The sequence below is a fragment of the Epinephelus fuscoguttatus genome, linkage group LG1 (assembly GCF_011397635.1).
Source record: "Epinephelus fuscoguttatus linkage group LG1, E.fuscoguttatus.final_Chr_v1".
NCBI classification, from domain to species: Eukaryota; Metazoa; Chordata; class Actinopteri; order Perciformes; family Serranidae; genus Epinephelus; species Epinephelus fuscoguttatus.
In genome coordinates, this window is record NC_064752.1 from 29,659,855 (window position 1) to 29,683,377 (window position 23,523).

The window sequence follows — 23,523 nt, forward strand, 5'->3', positions numbered from 1 at the left end:
TTATTTCTCCACTGTATGCATATCAGATGATGTCTGAGACTCTGGGACTGCTTACATAAAGACGCCATCTAGCTGCTCTAACATGCTGAATTACAGACAATGCCCCAGAGACGGCCATGTTTTTCCTGAGCAGTGCCGACATGCCAACACAGCAGCCCAGTGACACCACTTTAGGACATTGTTTATTCATGCTCCCCCTCTGTCTGTCTCACTCACCCTCACGCACATACAAGCTGTGTCATACCATACCTCAAATTGGGTTTAGATCAACAGATGCATATATATTCCATCAACCCACTGTATATCATCAGGGCAAAGTCTCCAACTACAGACTTACATCTTCCAACCCCACTGGATTCTGAGGTACTCCCACAGAGGGTCAGGAATAAAAGACACAGACATAAATGGACAGACAAAGAACGAAAACAACAAGATGAACAAAAAGAATACAAATGTCTGCGTGTCGACAAAGAGAAACTGCACTTTAAACGCACAGGATGGGTCCAGACCTTGGGGAGCACATTTTTTGCTTTTCTGTTTTCTGCGTCATTGGACACAAAGTCAGTGGGGCCTTTGCATGATAGTGCTGAGGCAGGTGCATAAATAAGAATGAATGATTTCTATTCTGATAGCACAGAAAGACAGCTATGCTCTATCCTGCTGAGATCTTGTCCTTGGCTGGGAGCGGCTTTCACAAATGAATTTGTTCCTTTTCTGCACTGTGTGTGCCAGGCTGATAAAAATATCCCCTGTCAGCTGGCTGTGTGAAGAGGGGAGGACTCCAGTGCAAATGAGGCAGACCCCCTCACTGTCTTCTCCTCCTTGCCAGCTCTCTCTATCTCTGAGAGTACTCCTATTATTCTCTTGGTTAGCTGGTTCACAGCTGACAATCCCTAAACCACCACCACCACCACCACCACCATGCGCAGACATCCCCTGCACCCTGCCCCCTATCCAGTCTGTGATTCCCTGGGTGAATGTGTGTGTGAATGTGCAAGCTGGTCCAGTGCAGAGACAGTCGTACATCACCATGGCTACATTGTGAAGAGAAACTGAGATAGAGAGAAGAACAGAGAGAAACAGAGAAGAGGAGCCTAGCAGCTGACAATGTGGGGACTCAAAAAAACAGGATTGACAGAATTGGGGATGAGAGAAGTCCTGGCACCTCGAAACAACTCTACTGGAAATGGCAGAGTGGCTACTGCAGGTAGAATAGTAAAAGGGCCATCTAACCTCTGAGCATGAGGCGACAGAGGCAGACAGCCACATTATAGCTACACCATGCTTCTGCCCATCTTGTACTATAAGTATGTCTCCAGTGTGTGTTAGACTACAATGACCAGACACAAACAACAACAACATACACACACACACACACACACACACACACACACACATCAGAAGATTAAACATATGTCCAGAGGACAGCTTTCTTGGCTAATTACAAATGCAAATAGTCGAATGAGTCACATTCTGCAGCTGTGCTCATTGCTCCTGGACCGTGTTTCCTGCACTCAAGTTCCCGTGGTGCAGAAGGTCGTCAGAATGCCAGGCATGGATTAGCTGAATACCCCGACATCATTACATCCTGGCAACCATGCACACCACACTTCGTCCTGTCATGTCTAATGTATTCTCCTCTTATTTATTTCATTCCTCCTGTCTTTGTCACATCACACACTCCCATTGAAAATATAAATAGTTAATAAGTCAGTTATGAGCGACCATCGGTTTCCAGCAGTTGGTTCCATATCCTGAGGTGATGTTATAATTCATTCATGAGCATCCCACAACTCTGAGTGATACAATTAAAAAGAATAGGGGCTTGAGTGAAGTTTCCTACAATGCAGAATAGATTCAAATTTAATTGCTAAGCTTTTGGTCATAGACATTTTTCATACTGAAGAAAGTCTCCGACTAAAAGCTCTGCAATAAAATCTGAAATCTCCAAAAGTGAAACTGTGAGGAAGCCATTATAGTCCTTAATTGTACTACAGACTGTGGATTCCCCTGCAGCACCTTCCTGAGACAGTTTGCAGTGGGTGGAAGTTTTCCTAGTTCTTATATAGCTACTCTGGAAGTGATGAGGACAACTGACAACAAAGACAGAGATATGCAGACAGACACAAAGATACGGATGTGTGTGTATACATATGTGTGTGTGTGTGTGTGTGTGTGTGTGTGTGTGTGTGTGTGTGTGTGTGTGTAAAAATGTCAAACTGAATTATACTTAAAAATGCCACCGTGCATGCCATTGTCCCACAATGCAATGCACAACAGGAATGAAAGAGCTGCTGACAGCTGGAGTTAAGTGAGTCAAGCTTTAATAAACCTTTGATATATATTTTGATTGTCATAGCAGGATAAGCATCGGTCATACTAACAGCATCAATGATGGCTCCACTCCATTGAGGTGGTTATGGAGCCAAAATAGAGTCAAAGTAGTGGAATGATATGTTAATCTGAGCAATGCCATTGGCTATTCAAGAGGAAGCGCCAAATGTGCGTCAAGGCAATTTGTAGAGCTGTACCCGACTCAGGATTATGTCAGTCAAATTGGATTTGGCTGTTCAATACCATTTAATAATGCGTTTCTTCCATACAGAGTGTGAGAGGTTGAGAGCTAATGTGCGCTAACAAAGCTAACAACAGATCGGAAATGTGCAACAACATTTTTGCAGACACAAGATATCAAACAAAAGCCAGAGACTGTATTGTATTAAGATGCTGTGAGCTGCAAATTCACCATTTCTAAACACAGGGCAGGAGATAGCATTATCTCAGAGCCTGATTGGGCAAAGCCTCTCTGCAGGCAGCTGCCTCAGTGTCTGCAGCTGCTTGGAGGAAGAGAAGGAGCGAGGAGCGCTTACTCTGCTGCATAGTGCATACTGCCAAAAATGACTTATAGAATCATCAGTCTATGGTTCAGTCAAAATTTTGATTAGTACTCGTAGATTTGATTGTGGCTATAAATCTGGGACTCACAAATAAAACTGAGTTCTGTGCAAACATGTTTCACCCACAAACCCATAGATGTGTAACTGCAAACATTCTCTGTAACAGTAAATTCTTATGCACTCACAAATCTTTCTGTCGTGCACATACAAATCTCCTTACCGATTCAAAAATCTATTGGTTCAGATGTTTTTTGGACATTCAAAAATTTGAGATTATTTGACCAAACGTTTTTACACATGTGGATGTATTCACACGAAATGTTTTCACACATTCAGATATGGTCATCCACAGCTACAATAATTTTGACTCTATTTTGACTCCATAATGTCCTATTAGGTATATTGTGAGCCTAATATCAGGGCCATGGAACTGAAACACCAGAGCGTAGCACAGCACTTAGCATTGTTATTAGTTACACCTGTATTTGACAAGTCAAAATATCTCTGGAAAAAGATTTTCAGCTGAAAAGTTTAAGTTTTCATTTTTAAAATTTTCTTCCTATGCTGCTGCTTCATTGACATCCCACATGGCTTGTTTAATTCCTTGTTACAAAACAGTACACTACATTGATTTCTTGTGTACTCTATCTGCCAAAACAGTGTGCTGTCAACATTAGTACACGGTGTATTAGCACATAGTAATTAGAATTGGGACACCCTGCCAGTCTCACTAAAGGAGCCCATGTTGTTTGATGATCAGCCAGCAGGGGGAGGTGTACTGAAGTCTGGAAGGAATATATCTTCCACTGTGCATTAGGGGTGTAAAAAAACCTTATTCATCATTTGAGGTGGCAAAGACAACTGTACTAATTAGATTTTCATTGAAACAGTAATGCTGAAAGCTGTCTGCTACTTTTCTGGTTTATGTTTCTGTTCACTTGTGTTCCTAAACGTAATTAGTTGTTGTGTTTTAAAAACAGATTTAGGCCTTGAAAATAAACGTCAATCTTTGAAAATGCTTCGTAGCAATGTTTACATGTAGTAGTTTATGTTAAAAGAATCGCTTGAAATACCTTTTGCAATTTACACTTTTGGATGAATCAAAATTGAAATTCAGTTAAATCAAAACATGAGCAGAATGGGACATTTTATGATGAATTTAAACTTAAACTGCTGAAAGAAATGAAACCAAATTGAGATGCTGTTGAATATCATCTAGTACAGTGCAGGCATTTTTTTGTGATGTTGTGAAAGAGAGGACAAATTCAAGCATGTTTTAAAGGTGAGCAACATTAACAATCAATGGTCAAACTTGAAAAGTTTTTTCAACTTCATTGATTCACCTTAGGGAAGCTGTGGTAAAAACAAAATCAGAACAGACTGGATCTGTCACATGCACAAAGGTGCGCACACACACACACACACACACACACACACACACACACACAAACACAAACACAAACACACACACACACACACACACACACTTCGTTCCCATCTGTCCATGCGCAGCAGGCACTGCAGAGGTTGAGGAACCGTTAGCAGACCGTGGGATCCACAGATCAAAGAGCGGCCCCCCGTTGAGGTCTGCGGTCCCGAGGAACACAAGCCGCTATGGGCCAGAGCCCACATCACAACTCCAGCTAATTAACTAAAACCCCTTTGACGCCATGTTATTTGCATTCCTAATGTACAGCACTCAGTGTAATATCTGCCACACATATTAAGTAGGAAGCGCTCGTGGGTTTGTCTAACAAGGCACCCCAGCACAAATACATTTGTAATCACTTAAAAACGTTGTCAAGGCGGCTACACAGAGGAGTTGAATTACTCTGAAACAGGAGTGAATCTAACAATATAATTAAAAGAACATTTGCGTGAACTTGCTTGGTGCACACATTCAACTTTTCACATGCTTGTACTTCTGCATTAGGCACACAAGTATGCATGCACACAGCCACACAGGACCCTCAGTGAAAAGGCACACCTTGCCCCAGTGAAATTTCAAGTGCCCTCGAGTGCAGCCTTCCAATCTCAGCACTCACCGGAGTGAGAGAAGGGCCTGAATTATAAATCAAGAGGCTTTAAACGGCTATGTAGATTAGTAAGGAGCCATGTTTGGTGTCCTCAATAATTAATTACTTGTTTGTACCAGAGTGGACCTTGCTTCTTTTTTGTATGCCTCCCTGTGTCTGCAAACAAACACTCGCTGGCATGCAATCAGGAGTTGTCAGGGTGTGAGGAGGGCTCCTGAAGAGTCCAGTGTAAAGACTGACATCACAACAAAAGGTCACCACTGCAGGGGGGCACTCTCATAATGTGCGAGTATGTTTATTTTTGTACTTGTGATGACCAAATGTCCAGAAAGATTACAAGAACTCTCAAAAGTGAAGATGTGAGGCCAGCTTAGTGTATGACCTCAGGTTTGTTGTTGAGATTAGGCTTGGATTAGATTTGGATCAGGTCATTGAGAGTTTCATGGTTAGGATAGTCAGTGTAAAATCCTCACACTGTGTGAGACAAATGTTAATTGAGTTTCAGCACTCTGGCAACATATGAGCCACTCTCTGCCAAAAGGAATACCTGCCAGCTACAGCAGAATGACACCTGTACAGCAGACTGTCACAATACAGCAAAGTATGTTGTCGCTTCATCTTGTTCTGAAATATTGCTCAGCAGACCTACTCTCCTTATCACAGCCCAGTGGCCATCTCTTCACGACTGCCCCGAAACAGCCCCGTAAGCAGACTAAAGACAAGTGGGAGGATGAAATAGCATCTCCCTCTCCCCTGTGAGGAGCAAAATGATGAATTGTGTAAAATCTTATTTGGCACCTCATATTAAAGAAGTCAGAGATTAAGCCAGCAACGCAAAAGACAGAAAAGAGCTGATGCAGACAGAGTGGAGGAGAGCCCATTAGAGAAATGCTCCTGTCTGTCTTTCTGTCCAGCTGGGTGACAACTCACCCTTTAATGAGCTGTCTTAAGTCAAACAGGAGAAATACCAACACAATAAATTACCAGGCTCATCGTTTCCTGTTTGCCTCCACTCAGATACGGCTGAATAATCTTTCTATCTGGCTTTGCACCATCCAGAATGAGATCCTGTCAAATCACATTCTACAATACTTGGGTCCATTTGCATAACTACGTTCGATGTTTCCAGTCAAACTGGTGGCATGTTTTTCTGCCGTTAATTAGATTTTGGAATTACTTTTCCAAAAAGAAAGAAAAAAACATGATTTCTCCTCTGCTTGGTCTTCTATTCCCATTTGGAAGTGACAAGATTAAATTGTGTATAAGGGTAATTGCGTGGCAGTGTTGGAATTAGAGCTGGGGAGAGAAGGTATTTTTGCAGTTAAGGAGCTAATACTCTATTCCAATTTCAGTCTGTTTAGCATGCAGGGTCTGAACTGTTCCCTCTGACATGGCAAACCTCATTAAGATAGAGCAAACTAATTCACTTGAGGATGAAAGCTAATTCTTCATATCTTTTTTTTTTTTTCCCAGAGATATAGAGACAAACCGAAATTGGGTCTTCGGGGTATACACACTTGAAGGTAGAGCTTTTTCCCTGCTCTTATCATAACACATTTACTGTAGATTAAAGAGAAAAAGGGAGAGGACGTAACCTTATGATACCTTTGAACTGGTGCTGCTAGAAATAGAGAGCAGGCTGAGCCTTTGTACGTTGAGCCCACTCTGGACAAAACTGTCAAGAGCATGGACATCTGAGCTGTATAGGATCATTCCACTCATGTGTCTATTCCTGCTGATAAAGCACAGCTAACCTTTTATAAAGCAGAGGAGGAGAAGGAGGAGAGGGCAGAGGAGCAGAGAAGAGAGGAAAGAGGAGGAACGATGGATAGAGGGAGAGGAAAGAAAGAAAGGGCCGATGCTGGGCCTGCAATGGGCAGACATCCATTAACCAAGCACTCAGCATGGGATATGGCATTTACACAGCCAAACAGGCAAATGCCATGGCAATTAATCAGGGCCTTGAATGCCAGCTGTATCAATACCCCTTGTACACGGTCATGAGCACACTTGTCCACACAGAAAGAAACTCACACACACACACCTCAAAATAGAATGATACTTTTCTCTGCTTTCATGAGGAACGCTATGTGGATAGGGTACCGTGGCTTGTCTGTAACCTTAATATAATTTCTATGTCTTGAACTAGGACGCACACAGAGAAATGGAATGAATACATCACTTACACAATCATAGACTAAGGCCTGGGAGATGGCACACATTTTACTCCGCAGGGAGTTGCAAATTGCTTTTGAATAACCAAGGTCTAATTGACAGGAAAAGAATGCTCTGTCACTTCGCTGGTGCGGCTGTCATTAACACATTTTTCATTTTGTACATGCTCCAAGGCATTATTGTTTTGTTGGCCCCAATCCCTCCCCGGTGCAGTGAATATGTTTTAAAATGGTTGTGAGCAGAATGTTGTTAGCTACACAACGCTCCCCGAGGGGAACAAAACACAAGAACAATTGGCTCATTAGAGGCAGAAACACTTCAAACCACAATATGGCTGGAACACACTCAGAGGAGAGGCAAAGTCAGTGAGTGAAGAGCACAAATGGATGGATAGGAGAGACTAGGGGGGAGACAAAGGCACACCAACAGAGAAAAAGCAAACTTGTGTTCAGCACACAGTGCGCTCAGTCTATTGCAGAGATGAGGTGACAAGAACGGGCTGAAGAGCGCTGTGTTTCACATAATTAGATTACAGTAATCTGATTATAGTTTGTACAGTATGCAACAACACACTGTATGCTTATAACAAGTTTACTGCAAAGGAATAATCAGCCTAAATTGATCCTGTTATATATTACAGGTTTACATTTTTTGGGCAGTACGCAGTGAGTTAACTATAAAAATCTGCACTGATCTGTAGAGCAAAAATGATACAGCAGCCACAGATAACACTCAGTGTTTTCAGTCAGACATCACTCAATCTAATGTTATGGGCAGAACGGGGACCGGCATAACAGGGATGTTAGGAAGTATTTTGACAAAATAAATGAAATTACTGTGTAGTGGAAGCTATGTAACATTAAACTTGGGTAATATTGCTAATCTTTATGGCCTATACGGCGCAAAAAGGTAGGCTAAACCTAACCCCTCCCTGTAATTTCTGCTTGTGTTCATTTCAGACCCTATTCTTATGATGGATTTTTATTATATTAGAGCACCCAATAATAACAGAATCAGAGTGCTCCAATATGGAAATTATTTAAAATATCCATCCCTATTAGTAATAACGTCAAAAATAGCTTTGTTCTGTTCAAGTGTACTAATAAGCCACGACAATGTGACAATAGAGCGGTGCAGGAATGAGTCCTCAAACACGAGTTAGCATTTTAGCACTCCCTGCTCCCTCGTCTCAAAGTAAACAGGTTTTTTGAATGGGTTTTTGGTTAGATGCCTAAAATAAGGTGTGTTTAATACAAACTAAAGAGACTGTCATGTTTTGTAAATCCCCCACTCATGAATTTTTGAAACGTTTGTGTGTCTTAAAAAAGCAGTCGCTGACAAGTGGCTAAATGAGACTGCAGATCGTCATCACGCTGAACACGGCAGCCTCGTTGAAGTCATGTGACCATGACGTTTAAGTCATGTGATCATTGTCCATTTATGCTTCAAAATCATTAAAATTTGTATTAATTTGTTAAGATTATCATGCTGAACAAAATGTGTGTTTTGTTTACCACAGAGCGTATTTTCTGTAATTATCCAAAATCCAATGGAAAAATCACATTTGATCTTTGTTGAGGGAACCAGGGAGATGTTCACATACATGCTGGCCTACCAGCACACTTCATTCCTGCACCACTCTATAAGCCAACACGCTCGATACTAGGACCTTGAAATTAAAGCAGCCGAATGGAATTCAGCCTTCATTAATTTTATTATTTGCACCTATGCTCTACCATCTGCGAGATATTAAAATAGTTACTTGTTAAGTAACTGTGACTTATTAGTTAGATGGCATGCCCCAGTCTAAATCACATGCTAATCATAGGCAGGTTTTTTAGTATGTAGGTGTGTTTACACTGGAAAAAGTAACAAAATGAAGTACTCCCAAACAATTTTTCATAGGGGTGGCTGGATGGAGCCACTAAAAAACTTTGGGGTGGCACATTAAGACCAAAAGCCATAACTGTATTTCAGGAATTTGACTTTGCTGTTGTAGTCTATTTGAAAACTATGTTTAAATGGAGAGTTATGGACTCACATACTGAGATACTTTGTTTTTGTTACAGTTGATGTCACTAATTATCTGACTGACTATAGACTGATACCGATAAAGTTAACATTTTGAGTTACACAACAATCTTTTTTTTTATGTCTATATATTTAATGTATCTATGCATGTTAGGCGATTCATTGTTGTTCAGATAGGCTGGTTGTCCTTTTCCTTTACAAGACAAGTGGCTTTAATATGGAGGAGCACATTGATTGTAAGGAACAAAATATCGACTAGGAACAAGCCCTTCCAAGTTTAGGGGAGATTGGTGGGTACCAATAGAACCCATTATCATTCAGATATATTGGAGGTAAAAGTTCAAGGGATCCCTTTGAAAATGACCATGCTAGTCGTTCCCTCTCCAAAAGTGTGCCTAACTTTGGAGCGTTATTTAGCCTTTACCCTTCTAGAGTGAGTTATGTCAGATGGTACCAATGGAAGCCGTAGGTTGTCTAGCTCCAAAGCACTATCTTCATGCTATCTTAAAAGTTAGCATGAGTCAGTAATGTCAGCCTCCATTTTTTTCATCAGGGGGTGTGCTGAGGCAGCTAGCAACTGTATAGGGGCGGCTGTGAGTCCTGATGACCCTCCTTCAGGGAGCGCCACTGCCAGAAAGATCTTTGAAAACAAAAAGATCAGTTTTAAATCTTTAAAAAAAACAGCCTCATTGCAAGAGGAGACTTTAAGTCACAGTTTCATTGATGTCTGATGTCACATATATTTTCCTGTTAGTACAAAATGATAAAGTATGTAGTTGTGGGTTTTTTGGGATGTGTTGAGAGAAGGGGGAATCTGACAATGTGCAAGTAATCCAAAAATGTTCCAAATGGGCTACATTACAGATTGCAATTCAATACAGTTAGTGGACAGTAACTAAGGACAGCCATTTAAGTACTGTATGCAAGTACACATCTGAAGTACAGTGTTTTTAGCTTGTGCAGTTTTACACTTTTATGGCACTTCTTTTAAACCAACTTCTGTATTAGTCACTGGTTCATTTGAAGATAAAGACTTTACATACATCCATATGAGAAAACCAAAACATGTCTAGAATTAACAGTATGTAAAGTAGCCAGGATCAGCTGTTACATAAATATGCTGCTTAGATTTAAACACTATGAACAGGGCAGGATGAATACAGCATCTTACTGCTTACTTACTAACATTGTACTGCTGACACACATTTTTCTTTAGTAAAATTGTGGATATAGGACATGCCAGGCGGTGTATTTTTACATTGTTGTATTGATATTGTTAAGCAAAGGATCTGAGTTTCTTCCCCAGCAGCTGTAATCAATAATGTGTATTTTCCTACCTTGTACAGGGGCGGCCTCTGTAACACAGCTGCAGTTGCTGGCTGGTTGAAAATGAGATCTGCATCACATGGAGCTGCCTCACAACAGCGTTTGTCACAGGACATCTATAAAAAGAATAACAGAGTACAATTCAGTGAGTGAATGACCTTACTGTGAGAGCCACACTGAGACACAGATGTCCCAAATACACCTAACAACAGGCTGAGTGAGTGTGTGTGTGTGTGTGTGTGTGTGTGTCTGTGTCTGTGTCTGTGTGTGCTGTAGTCTGTGAGACAGACAGCCAGACAGACCGACAGACAGTGTAGTATTTTATGACAGACAGGCAGTCTGTCTCCTTGGCTGGCTGTGTTGGGGCAGACTGGGAGAGCTCAGGCTACCACAGCTCTGGAGGTCTCTCATGTTTTGTTCAGAGATTAGAGTAATATTTTCCAGCACATATCATCTATAATTCATTCAGTCTATTGAATCTCCCAACATCACTCACAATCTATTAATATCAAATTCACACACTAAAAGTGAGATCAAAGTGTCTCTGCATACATGACACAACTGCTAACACTTGAATTCAGTGTTTGTCAGTAGGCCTTTAACAAACCGCCTGGACGAAACTTAGACTAACCTAACACACATATATTTCAATAACTGCTCCATTTGCATCAGACTTCTCATCTGATTTTACCTTTTAAATGGACATAAATCATTAGTAACGAGGAGAGTATCACTTTATACGGATAGTTTTTTTGTTTACAGGTGTTTTATGCTAACTGGTGGCCACTAGCAGGCCGATAAACGCTTGACCCTACATTGTGTTTGTCACTATGGACATTTTGAAACAGTTTTACACAAACCCTGATACACTGGTGCTCGTAAAGTAATTAATAAAGACATTTTTACACACACACACACCTGTGCCACCATATTCTACCGTTAACGTTACCTACTGTGTGTGTAAAGTTATCCTCAAGCCTCTCTGCGGTCCGACCTAACATTGCTTCACAGCGACCTCTACCGATTTTTCATAATGTCTTCTCCCTTGAGTTAATAAAACTGCATTAAAAAGTAATTAACTAAAGGCAGATAATTTATAATGACGATTATTCATTGGTTTAGTCGCTGTTTTCCTTATTCCCCAAAACGAGGTCGTCGGAGAAGCCTACGGTTAGTCAGCGCATTGATATTTGCACTGTGTTATCCGGTCACAGCCAGGTGTGCTGAGATTAGGGTGGTGATTTGACAACATGTCGCTCAGTGTATGGCTTTTAAATTGTACATTTTAACTTTTCAAAGCAGGTATAACAGCATAATTGTGATAAAATAACAGAAATAATGAATTTAAAAAACACTGGCTTTATTTGTATTGGTTTACCTATCCATTTCGCACACAAGAGGGCGCCACTAGCTTGGGTTATTTTCACAAGTAGTGCCAGTCCAAGCAGGCAGGCAGCACTGGCTCTAGTTTTTAGTTTCAGGTGGTAGGATAGAGGAAAATGTGTCAGTCTATGTGTCATGTCAGAGTAGGCCTATATTTCTGAGTAATATGAAAGTTTGTTTGTACTTAGTTAAGTGGGTGAATTTATGGATGCGAGATGTCTGACCTAATTTAATAATAACTTTACACCAATCAATAACTCTTTTATTGGTTTTCCTTATCATCCTGCTCTGACTTAAAGCCTATGAATGCTGTGGTGACAAATGTCATAGGCCTATTTGTAGATTTATGGTAGATAGATAGATAGATAGATAGATCATTTAAATCAGCTGTGGGTTTAGGTACACATGGTGCAAAGGCACTTTACAAAAGATCTTAATGTTTTTTGTGTGCACAGCAATCTCTGTCTTTAACTGGACTTTTGGTGTCCAAACTTGATTTTACTGTTTTTTTTTTTTTTTTAAGGTATAACTTTGAAAGAGTCTGGTCCATCTGAACAATCAGGAACATGTATTTAAGTATAAAACGTATTCAGTACCGAAAAAATTAAATCAGTTTCATACATCAAAAATAACTAACTTATTAAAAGGAAAACCAACTAGTCATTATATGCAAAGCTGGGACCATGAAATGTTTTTGCATGAAAAATGCAAATGATAATTAAAAAAGTTGCCAATTAATTTTCTAATCAATCACCTAATCATTTCAGCTGCATTTGTGTATTTTCATATGGTTTGTGCACATGAATTAGAATCTGTAAAGTAACTAGTCAATAAAGTTATCAAATAAACCGTGGAGTAACAAGTACAATGTTTTGCCTCTGAAGTGTTGTGGAGTAGATGTAGAAAGTGGCATGAGATTAAAAAGTAAAAGTACCTCCAATTTGTACTTAAAGTACTTGAGTAAATGTACTTAGTTACAGTCCACCATGGAAGTCAGGAAACACTGTCAGCTTTCTTTCGTATCAAACCATCATGATGCTTATTTTCTCTTCAGTCTGAGAGGTGAAAATGTATCCGTTCCAATAGCCAGTCTATAACCACAATGAATGTCTGCTGCATCATCGGAGTGTGAATTGCTGCTTCTGTTTATGACATGTATTGATTAGATTAATTGAATTGACCTTAACCTTGGGTGAGAAATCTCAGCTCAAGACGATTAGTATCATGAACACCCTCCCTCTATCTAATACAGCTGCAAAGCAATAGGTGTAAATGAGACATGACAGCAGCATCTGACATCCATTGCCCAGGAGGCCAGAGGCTGTGTGTGTGGAGGGGGGGGGGCAATCTGTTTATATTACATAAACTCATCCAAGAGCCATGGGAGAGCAGGCGAGAGAGGAGTGCAGTAATAACCTGTGGATCACTTCTCTCTGAGTCAACATCAAGGCTCTGTGTTTATTTTTCATTATTTCCCAGCGGCACTGAGCTCCTGGAAGAGAGGCCTCATACACAGAACTGAACTGAACAGCGTCGCATCCACACTACAAGCTGAACCTTCGCAGTCCTATTTTTAGTCTCAAAAACAACTGTAACCATGAAGACGAAATGACGGCTTCACTCTCAAAGTGTTTGCGTGTTTTCTAGAGGTGATGGTAAAGCCTTTGCAGATGGATCAACAGCCTACACCCAGCAAGAGGAGCCCATAATCTGTTTAAATATGTCTCTGTGAATTGCTGTTGTGATTACCAATAGAGCTGTTATTACAGGCATTACCATGAGCTTGACAAGTATCTCATGGCAATGGTTCAGTTCACTGTCACAAGCATGGTGAGATCCCTGATGACAACAGTCTCTGGATGACTGATGATATATAGACAGACGCATGATTTTAGTTCAAGCGTCGAATCCAGTGCATCTGATGTAAAAAAAGAGACCAATGAGTGAAAGAGAAAGAGAAAGAGAAATATGCAGCTGCAGAGAGTAGAAGTTGAGTGAAAGGTTAAGAGCCACCTGCAGACAGAGGAGCATTCAAGACGCCACAACACAGTCGTAAAAACCCTCTTAAGGCAGTTTGTTACAAACCAGTTTAACACACTGGAGCAGTTTACAACTGGAGCTGATGCACAGTAAAGCACTTTACACAGTCACTGTGACTGGCAGATACCACCACATACACACACACACACACACACACACACACACACACACACACACACACACACACACACACACACACACAGATTTTGGAACTATAATCTTTATGTTGATATGATCCAGTTGAGTGAGTGCTATAATAACACTTCACCTGTCACTTGACATTGAGACTGTTCTGGTCTGGTTCTACCTGACAGGGCATGACGGCTGACACCACTCTGACATTTTCAACTCCCACATTCAGTCACAATACGACCTTTGATAAAGGGTATTCAATGCTTTATTTTTAGCAACACGGATGCAAACCTTTTAGTAAATCCATCTATCCATTAGTTAAAGTGAACACAGCTCTGTCCCCCCCATTCACTGACTGTACCTGTTATTAAGAATGGCGAGGCGGAATAATGATGTGACTTTGCCACCTTGAACAGGCAGTGTAAAAGGGCCTTATATATATACAGTATATAATCCAATTTCACTCAATTCCAAAATCTTCATAATATCCCACTGTTAGAGGCACAACAACTGCGGAATTTTCCATTGAAAAACATTGTATTTTGGATTGAATACTTCAGTTTTCAGTCAGCAAAGTGCAATATAGCTTCAGTACAGACACAGAATATGATGTAACATCAAAGCAGCTTCATGTAACCTTTGCCAAACAACACATTCAACTTCTATTCATCCAACATGAGTGTCTTCAGTCAGTTGATTTTAAATTGTTATGATTGGGTGGTGATAAATTGATGTACCAAAGGCACAAATTGGTGCATAAAATGCAACATAATGCAGGAAATTAAGTGTTTGATACTCAAAATTTTCTGTTGGAGGACCCCCAAACTCCCCATTTCATATGCATTCCCACCAGTGTTGAAATGAAACCTACACCCTTGCTTGGATATATTAGGATGTATGAGCTGAATAAAATGCCACCAGTTGACCTCACTGCCAATTAGCACCAGTGGCCACTTCCGGTACTGCACTTTAAAAAAATCCTCTGCATCCCAGCAGCATTTTCCCTATTGTCAACCATCATAAAAAAGACTGTTAACTGTTGACAATACAATACAAACTGCAAATGAAGCTAATTATTACTCTTTGTGTTATCAAAATGGAACCCTCGAAAGTTGTGAGCATTTGTAAAACTCCCCCAGAGTCAAGAACTGCTATTTTATTTATAAATGTGACATCATATCATAAAGTCTATCGGATGGACTCACAGGGAAAGAGAAATGTATGTGTATATTCAGTGAACTGGATAATGCAGAGGCAAACCGTGAAGAGAGGACTGTATTGAGCTGGGTGAGCAACTTTGATTGGAAAGAGTTGATTCCATCCTTGAGTCTGGTTTCCAGTTTACTTGTTAAATCCATTAAAACAGTTCAGTTGAAGTCTTTATTTGTCATATCATATGTAGGTACACAGCTACAGCAGAGTAGTCGCTGGCAATGAAACTACTTCCACCATATATATATATATATATATATATATATATATATATATGTATATAAAAATGAAATAGAATAAAGTAACTTAAAGAAACTGTTAGACGTGGTGTAATCAGGTAAAACAGATAGTAGTAATATGAAGGTAAAGTGTACGGTGTGGTTTGAGTTCTACTGGTGAGGTATGACATGTTTATATTTTGTTTAGTTCTCATATTTAAAAAAATGTGTTTATATGTGATCAAATTCAGTGTAAGAGATAAGTCATAGAGTGAATGAGCTCACTCAGTACTGTCTGTAACATAGTGATGTACAAGCAATGTAAGCATAAGCATGTACAGTTTGCTAACATTAGCCACCATAAGCTAGTGGTCATTCTAGAGCCACAAAGCCTGTAACTGCAAAACCAGTGAGACAACTGAAACGAACAAGGGTGCATTTAGTTGCTTTTGAATTCAACTTTGCATTTTATAATTTCACCGTTTTGAAGAATGATTTATTCTCACTTTAAAGGTCTAGTGTGTCAGATTTAGTGGCATCTATAAATGATCTTTATTCGTCAGTTGTCACAAGGCAATTTTACACAAGGTAAATTCACACAAGGTCGTTGAAATTTATCTCCTCGCATATCCCTCCTTTAAATACACCAGAAACATGCATTTTAGAAGGGTCAGCCATAGTACTGCACCCCGGAGCAGTTTAGGGGTGTGATGCCTTGTTTGAGGGCACCTGTCCAGCTGCTAGTCCACACTACATTTCAGGTCTGTAAGGGGACTTGAATTGGCAATAACTGTGAATGTCATATGTTAAACAGATGCCTCTAAATCCGACTCACTTCACCTTAAAGTTGAGGTTTCAGGAGATTGATGGAAACACGTGAAAGGAGCATTTACATTAATCAGTATTTATCTTGCCAGGCGGATGATACGCACAGCAATTCTCACCCACTATGGCTGTGTAATTGCTTTCCTCACACCTCTCTTTATAACTTTATCAGTAGTCAAATCATATACACAACACTTCTCACCTACTGCAGCAGTCTGATTGCTTTGCTTCATACCTGACTTTATCACCAGTCAGAGTTTATTCTAAGCCTCCTGATAACACGTTAAGCCTGTATTTACCTTACTCTCTGAGCTCAAACACAGCTAATACCACTGTGGGTGCACCACCACTGCTGTTGAGCCTCTCCCAGTGGGGAGCTTGGCAGGCCTGTGTTGACAGTGGTGTTGCCCCAGTAAGCCTGATGATTCACACACAATATTGTGCCAATCTGCAGGTCTCAACGTACACCAACGGTGCACACGCCTAACCAGCTGGTGGCTTATTGTGCAACGACAGGACACCAAAAATCTTCTTGACTCATGAGGAGAAAACACTCCTTCTGGCTTGGACAGAGAGCACACACTTATTGTGCAACATATAGGTACTAGGACAATATGATTCAGCACTTAGTTTTGAAATAACAATCCATTCAGCTGCCTTTCAGTCTGGTTTGCAGTAAATCACTTGGCATTAAGATCTATTTGTGGCTGTCAATTGGGGAGAAATAGGTATGTCGGCAGCATTTTGACCACTGCTGTATTGTTTGTAAAGGTCAAAAAATGTCTTTATGACTCTCTACTGAATAAAATGTTTTAGCTTTTGTCAGTGACCAATAGAAGGTATTTTAGGACACCAGCAGAGAACACCTTTTGTTCTCTGGTTGGCCAGGGTGACGTTGACATTTTAGCACGCGCTTAAGGAGAACTTTTGAACCACATGGCTGTCATAAAGCAGCACAGTGGGGAAAACCTGTTGCCTCAACCTTTGTCAAGTGTGACAGTTAAAAGTTCACCCCAAAATCTAAACTACATATTTCCCCGCTTACCTGTAGTGCTTTTTATGAATCTCGATTGTTATAGTGTGAGTGGCTAAGTGTTTGAGATATATCGGCTGTAGAGATGTCTTCCTTCTCTCTAATAAAATGGAGCTAGATGGCACTCAGCTTTTGATGTTCAAAGCACCAAAAAAAAAAAAAAAAAAATTGAAAAACCCAACTGCAATGTGTCTTTACAGAAGTCATGGGGTCTCATTCATAAAACAGTACGTTGGACCCATACTCAAAATGTACATACAAAAGCCGAAAATAGCTTGCGCCAAAAACTATTTGACAACTTCTACAATCAGGCTTCCACCTCACCTGCGTGGGAGGTGGCTTACGCTTCTTTCAGGCCTCATTTGGTGCGTACGCAATGTTTATTAATTTCTGTCTACTGAACTACACCCGCTAACTGTATCGCTGCAGGAAGGGAGTGTTATCTTATGCCAGCTCACCTAGCACCAGTGAGCTAGCTAACATTACGGATCAGCTGACAAGGACGTATTTCACTGCTGGAAAGATAGTCTTTTCATAAAACTGGGTTGTTAATGCAGAAGGAAGATACAGATACTTTTGAAATTAATGCTATATGACCAGAGAAAACAGAGAAAAAGCTGTGGCTTTCAATTTAACCTTTCGCTTTTCTACGGTAATAAAGCTACGACCAGAATGCATTAAAAGACACCAAAAAAATCTGCTGGTGGATGACTTAATGCAAGGTTGTCCATTTTGACACAGGAAACAATATGGCAGTCAACTGGTAAAAAACAATCTCAAATTACAGTTGTCAGTTAAGATCTAATTTTTTTCTCAGCCTCTGTGTTTTTTTATAATACAGGAAGCAGTATGGTGCCCACTTCCTGTTGATGAATTCTCATATTTCAGCTAAACAGTGCACTAAAATATGTTTTTAGTGACATTTTAAAAGACATTTTAGGTGAGAAATGAGCAATCCAGTAACAGAATCTTGGTTTACATTTAATCAGCACTGCCTAGTTTAACAGTTTGGTCTGAGTTTGAGACAAGGTCTGAAGACTATCTTGAGTAACAGGATCAAGATTTTGGAAAGAGACATTGCTGTTGAGATTTTTTCCCCTTTTTTTTCTGTTTTTGGCTCTTTGAGCACCACGAGCCGAGTGCCACCTCTATGGCTAATACCTCCAACACTCAGCGACTCACACCAGAGCGATGTAGATACAACAGGTAAGAGGAGAAATATGTTTTTTAAATTTGGGGATGAACTGCCCTTTTAAGGCCTGCAGCTTTTGTGCAGGTGAGAGCTGTGCTAACAGCTTACACCTGAAACCGGAAGCCTAAATGATAGGTCACCTCCGTCACTTGGGAGTACTTGTTCTCTTTGACTTTTACGGAAAAAAACCCTCCCTCTACCTGTGTTGTATCTGGTGTCTTTCTCCCTTCTCTCACCCTCAGTATCTGTCCTGTGACAGAAAACAAGGGTGGGAACCAGAGCTGATACAGGTGGTGCGAGGATGTGTGAAGTTCAACCAGAGTGAAACATGAGAGTGAGAGAAGACCATTCAGATAGACCAGGAACACTGTTTGTTCTAATGGCTTCCAGAGAAGGCAAACAGCAACCAGTGCAATCCAGATGTTTTCTTTCTTTCTTTACTGCTTTTTTCTTAAATGAATATTACCTTGTTTTAACCAAGTAGCTGGATAATTTGTTCCATTTGAGGAGAGGGGAGGGGGCAGGCAGGCGACACTCAGGCGCGCAGCCTCACAGGTTCAGGCCTTGTTGGAAGGGTATCATGTAGCCGCTTTTATGACCTGTTTAACACCAGAGAGTTGAACGCAGCCATTTATCCCACAGTGTATGACACGGTGTGAATGCGATAGGGTGAACACGACAGTAAAAAAAAAAAAAAAAACTTCAAAATGTTCATTACTGGGAGAGGAAATCAGGCTACATGGAAAGAAAGAGAGGTCCCTGTTTGTCTGCAGTAAATTACCCTGACGCCTGCCTCTTTGGATCCACTGATACAAGTTGTTTCGACAACAACTTTCCACTGTTTAAGAGGGGGACACTATTGTTATTGTGCTCATGTGCCAAGGGGAAACCCTGATGCATGCTGCTGACTGGAGGAGCAGTTATGAAATTTAAAACAGCCACTGTCAGGCACAATGGATCATTTGCATGATAATTCATGTCTCTAGACAGTAGAAGTTCCTTAACGGCCTCCCAAGACCATCTGACCTACCAAAACATATTTATCTTAGGGAGCTTCATCCATCAGCTCAATGTAATGAGAGATAACACATACAGTATGTCTCTGTTTACACATTAAGGCCTGCCAGACAAAGCTAATGAGTGCTCTGTTATGTGATGTATGTATGAGAAAGCTATGGAAGAGCAACATCAGCATTAGAGGCTTTATGTGTGTGAGATAGAGAGAGGGGAGATAAATGTGTGTGTGTGTGTGTGTGTGTGTGTGTGTGTGTGTGTGTGTCTGCAGGCTGTTTTCACGCTACAAAAAGTAATGCACCAGAATTTGTATATAACCATGATCAATGCGCTGACAGGAGTAAAGATGAGCGTAGAATAGAGAGTAGAGTAGAGAGTAGAAAGAAGCGAAACTCTGTGTAAGGAGGGAGGTTGGGGTGGTGGAGGAGTCAAACAAACACAGGACTTGCCCCCAGGAGACCAGTGATAGTTTCTCAACCAAGTAAACTTTGCTGTTATATTATTTTGTTATTTTGAGGTGTGTCGTGATCATGTTTCTATTCCTTAAACCTGACCTACATAACTTTACTTTCCTAAGCTTAAGCTAAGATACTTAACTTGCCTAACCCTAACCTAAGTTACTTTATTTTCCTAAGCCTAACCAAGGTAACATTACTTGCATAAAACTAGCCTATGTAACTTTACTTTCCTAAGCCTAACCAAGGTAACTTTCCTAAACCTAACCTACATAAGTTGTCTAAACCTAACCTACGTAACTTTGCTTTACTAAGCCTAACCTCTGTAACTTAACTTGCCTAAACCTAACCTATATAACTTTACATTAAGTACAAAACTTTATGTTAAGTATGTAATTTGGCGACACCAAACCATGTTTCTTTTTCCAAACCCATACGAAACTTTGTGTTAAGAATGTAATTTTAGTTTAAGTATGTAACATGATGACAACATTCTTGGGCTGCTAATTGGTTAGATATCATACGAATCATTGTCTGGGGATACGTTGCAGAGTATTCTCATGCATCTTTTGTATGTAACATTACATTAAGTACTAATGACACCCAAACATGTTTCTTTTCCTTTAAATATCTAATCTATGAAACTTTGTGTTAAGTGAGTAATGTTACAACGGCATTCTTAGCCGACTAATTTGTTAGATATAACTTACTGTATTTATTGTAAGTTATCGTAAGTTATCATACAAAGCGCTGTATGAGCATACATTGCAGGTGGTTATGATGGTCTATTTGTACGTAATTTTACCCTAAGTACATAGCGTAACAACATATTTCTTTTCAGGAACCTAACCTACATAGCTTTACTTGCCTAAACCTGACCTACATTACTTTGCATTAACTATATAACTTTACTACGTACGTAACATTACGTTTCGTGGGTTGCTAGTTTGTGAGATATCACACAAACTGTTCTGTGAGTGTGTGTGTGTGTGTGCATGTGTGTGTGTGCGTGTGTGTGTGTGTGTGTGTGTGTGTGTGTGTGTGTGTGTGTGTATGCATTTGGAGGATAAAGAGCAGAATGGACAGGAGCCGTCATCTTTACCAGGTCTTCAGCAGAACAAGGAACATTTGTCCTGACAGCAGCCAACAGGAGCCACCATTAAAATGAGGCTGTGTGTGAGAGAATGAGTATGTGAGGTATCATGTTTATCGCACTGCTGTTTATTATATATGTCAGAGCCAATATGTTTATGTGACCGCTCTTTGGCTCAGGAGCCTGGTCCACAACTCCTTGAGAGATCACTGGAGGGTCCCCCTGTGAACACTTAGGCTCTGGCTTTCAGAGGGAGAGGAATAACAATCCCCTCTATGATGTCTTCCACATGCGCTCCATGACGCGCACTCATTTTTTTCCCCTGACTATTTCATCCTTCATCAGATGTGTTGGAGGTTGGGCAACAAGGAGAAAGAAGAGAAAGAGAGAGAGAGACAAGGGTGAAGGAAAGTGAGTGGGAGAGAGGAAAAAGTGAGAGCTGATCTTAAATTTCAATTGAGCCCCGGCAGCTACACAAACAGTGGATGAAGGTGGGAGGGGGGGAGACACAGCAGCTGAGGCAGAGGGATGGATGGATGGATGTGGATGTGGAGAGGGAAGAAGGGAGGGAGTGAGGCGCTCGGCAGAGCCACTCAGTCTAGACTCCAGATGTGCAGGCAGCAGCAGTGTGGCTGTTTTGGCCCCCACCAGGCTGCTCTGGGAGTATCCCCGGCACATGTCCCCACGCCGCCTGTAAATCAGCCCAGCCAGGCCTCAGGCAGCACCGCAGCCACAAAACCCCTCCGCCCGGACCCCCAAAACGGGCTGGCCAGCGACAGACGGACGCCGATGAGCCCACTGTGCCGCGTTAAGCCTGTAATAGTCTCCTTCACTGCCTATGGCTCCAAGTTTAAAGAATTACCACCCTTTTTTGCCTCTTGGTTTTAAGTGTGTGTTTGCATGCATGTGTAGGTGTTCCTCTAAATGCAGATGGGGTACAGCACCAGGGCACAGCAGCTGACTATAGATTAGAGAGGAATGCAGCTTGGTGTCATAAACGCTGCCGTCTCTCCTCATTTAGATCCACCACAGCTCGTCTGCTGCTCTGCTCCCTAGTCTCACTGGCACCAGGGCATTCCTTCAATAGCACACTGCTTCCCATACTTCACATCCACTCCAACATCCACAGAGAACATTCACACAATTACAGATTCCTGCTGGATGTGAGTGTGTGTGTGTGTGAGTGTGTGTGTGTGTGTGTGTGTGTGTGTGTGTGTATGTGTGTGTGTGTGTGTAATCCTTTCCCATCAGTGCTCAACACATAATTAGACGTTGGACTGGGAGGCCCGGCCCATATATAGTAAGCAATGTAGACCACAAACATGCACTTAAAACCAGATTTCTTATTGTACTCCATCAGACCAGAGTGAGCTATTTTAAAGGGGGAAAAAAGTCTTACAGTGGGTCACCGTGCAGCGTTTAACACATCCAAGTCCACACGAGCAGAAGGAGCACAGGAGGAGGAGGCCTGTGTGTGTTTCCAAACCAATCTCGTGCTATTGTGCAAAGTGCTAAAGTCAACGCGTCACTCAGCTGTTCAAACAGGTAGCGTGGAAACATCGGAGCTGTGTTTAAGTTGATCAGGCTGCAGACATCCTCTGAACAAACAGGTGAGCGCAGGGAAAAAAACAGTGGAGGTCAGTGTGTGTCTGTTTGTGTGTGCGTGTACACTCAGCCGTGACTGTGGCCCCGTGAAAAGAGGCGGCCTCCCCTTCTGTCCACTGTGTGTGAACAGGTGAGCAAGCCACCATTTTAAGTCCAACCAGTAGACACAAACACATTAACTGAAACACACAAATGCACCTATTCACGCAACCACACTCACACATATCCCAGCTGATCCCTCTAAACCTTTCTATGCTAGGTCATGGTGAGATTGCAGTAGCAGCAGCCCTCACACAGCTTCCTCCTGTAGTGACCATATGTAAGTGTGTGTACTTTGGGGTTCTTCAAACATCTTGATTGTGTTGTTCCTTGTTGTAGGGGATTGGTGGGAGATTTCCCAGCATCAAGGCCCAGACCCTGCATGGGACGCTGCAGGAAAAAACAGCTGACAGCCTTTGGAATGCTCCTGGACATAAGAGGTTAACTGGGCTTTAACCTTCGCACTGTGGGAGGGGATTGCTGCTGAAACACAACACAGACCTCCGACTGGACTGTCATCAGAAGCTTACATTAGACAATGAAGCGTAGGCCCTACAAGTCTCAACGATATGACGACTGTGAGATTTGTAGTCAGTGTTGTTTAAAACCTACAGTATGCCTTGACGTTATGAAACACACAGAGATAAAAAAGGGGGGTTGTTTATGGGTTGGTAGGAGTGCTGAAGTGATTATTTGATTAATTGCCAGAAAAGGATTATCAACAAAAATGTCAAACATCCACTCCTCTAATGAGAATACTGTTTTCCCAGTTTACATAACTCTAAAGTGATTATCTTTGGGTTTGGGGCTGTTAGTT

At 41.2% G+C, this 23,523-nt stretch overlaps 1 protein-coding gene across 2 annotated transcripts in view; it reads right to left on the reverse strand.

Annotated features, from left to right (window-relative positions):
- The window catches only part of sulf2a (sulfatase 2a), a 54,579-nt gene extending 43,025 nt beyond the window's left edge, over positions 1-11,554 (reverse strand). For both annotated transcript variants that reach the window (XM_049582495.1, XM_049582487.1), the window contains exons 1-2: positions 11,419-11,554; positions 10,477-10,581 (exon numbers count right to left, since the gene is read on the reverse strand). The gene's annotated coding sequence lies outside the window, so the exon portion shown is untranslated. The remainder of the gene's footprint in view (positions 1-10,476; positions 10,582-11,418) is intronic.
- Positions 11,555-23,523: the final 11,969 nt, after the last annotated feature.